Source organism: Poecilia latipinna, unplaced genomic scaffold (assembly GCF_001443285.1).
Source record: "Poecilia latipinna isolate Pla-1442-1.1 unplaced genomic scaffold, P_latipinna-1.0 Scaffold8, whole genome shotgun sequence".
NCBI classification, from domain to species: Eukaryota; Metazoa; Chordata; class Actinopteri; order Cyprinodontiformes; family Poeciliidae; genus Poecilia; species Poecilia latipinna.
In genome coordinates, this window is record NW_015112624.1 from 1,355,094 (window position 1) to 1,357,207 (window position 2,114).

Below are 2,114 nucleotides of genomic sequence, written 5' to 3' on the forward strand. Positions count from 1 at the left end.
TGCACCAGATTTGTGTTGGTCTTACATGCGAAATCCTAACAAAATACATTGAGGTTTGTGGCTACGACATGAGAAAATGTGAAAGCTGAAAGGGAATGGGTGCTATTGCAAAGAACTGCACCTCCTTCATTAGCTCCGTGTTTGATAGTGAGGCTAAAGCCATGGGATATGCACTCATTTCTATCGTTTCTCTTGGATGATTCTAGACAACCCCTATAGAAACAGCTCAACATGACCAACTCTCTCCTAAGCTCCAAAACACCTCGTCTTTTAGCAAGAGGTCAGATCATGCATTTAAATCATGTGTAATGTGGTGGAGAGAAGCAAACTAAGTTGATTAAATTGAAATAAATCATTTTGTTTACTGAATCTCGCTAGTGGCAATGAGGCTATTGTGTTCTTATGCTAGCAAATTGCTGCTTCTTATGAAATTTTCCTCTGCAGTCGTTTCTTCACTTCGTTTGACATGAAATAGGAACTAGATAAGTTGCGGGTGACCCTGAGGCCAGGGAAAACCGGTGGCGGTTTTCTTTCATAAATTGAATCCTGGGTGACTCCCCCCGCTCCACTACCACAACTCCAACAAAATTTGTGAAAACATAACTTTTTCAAATTTCCTGGTTTTGCCCAGCTAAAGGTAGAGTTCAGACTCGGGGTAACTTGTGACTGACAGCAAACAAAGCCTAATCTCTCTATTGTTTGCAGCAATAGGGGCTGCCTGTATAAAAATAAAAGTAATATGAAACTTTCTTTTTTTAAATATGGTGCTTTTTGCGCCCCCTTTTCGGTGCCACCCTGGGCAACTGCCCATACGGACCATATAAAAAAAAATGGCACTGGCTCCAACTGTCTGGAACATCTACTCCGGGGAATTTAGGGAAGATGGAATAATGGATTCCAGATTCTTTAAAAATGTTTTTTCCCAGATTGACACATTCACACATGTCTGAATGCTGGAAACCAATTACCTGCCAAAACGTTCATACAGATATATGTGCACACTCTTACTAATTACCAATTATGAGCATCAGCATAGTTGATCCAACCAACATCCTAAATTTAGTCCATAATACTGCAGCTATTGTTTTGTTTTACTTTTTGTTCATATTATCAACCAAGTTCTTCTACCTTCTATTTTTTGCCTTTCTTTTTATTTACATTCATATGCGAACTGCATTTCCTGCCTTGGAGCTGTTTTGGTGTGAGTCAATGATTGAAGGAAAAAAACAAAAACTCTTATCACTGGTCATCAAAACTCCCACACACGTCTGACTCACATCATGTAGTCACCAACCCTCCAGCATCTCCAAAGTTACGCTTGGAAAAGTGGAAGGGAAATTTTTCTCCCAGGGCGATTTGCATTTATTCATCTCCGACAACAAATGTACTGTATCCACTCCACAGACGTTTTGACTATGTGTGGGTTTGAACAGTGTGTTTATTTCTCAGGTTCTGTTGAAGCTCTAAGTCTTTATGTCGTTTGACGTATTTGGCTAGCTTGTTGTGCATCCAGTGAACATCTCTTCAAACCAATCACACTCCGCATACATAAATATTAAAGATCACTGTGAAGAAGCTGCCTCGGTGATGAAGTTACAAAGCGAAGTTGTGTTTTAAATGTCCCATTTTAAGAAAAGTTACCAAAACGTCCCCTTGAAATGTTTGATTTTCATTGCCAAAAATACTCTAGACACAGTATCACAGTTGACTTTTTCACCCTGAATGTACATATATTTCCATAGAAATTGGTTTTAGATGGTTGCATGAGATAAATCATTCCCCACCAACACTTTGATCAGTACAGCCCTTTGGTTTCCCATAGCTTGAATTGTTAACTTGGATACAGATTGCAATTCATATTTCTAAAATCATGTTGGCAATAAACTCTAAGGAACGGCACATTAAAAGCACAATTTCACCAACTTACCAATTCCTACTTCCTCATGTGCAAAAAAAGGATCAGTAAGTTCTGACCCAGTTGTCAGACATTTCAATATGGCTGTCAGTGAAATATGATGAGACTCATTTTAGTCTCTTATACACAGGGTTGAAAGTAATTTTAAATTCTTAGGGGTACTATGATAAATAAAATAATTAAAAAAAAAAAAATAAAA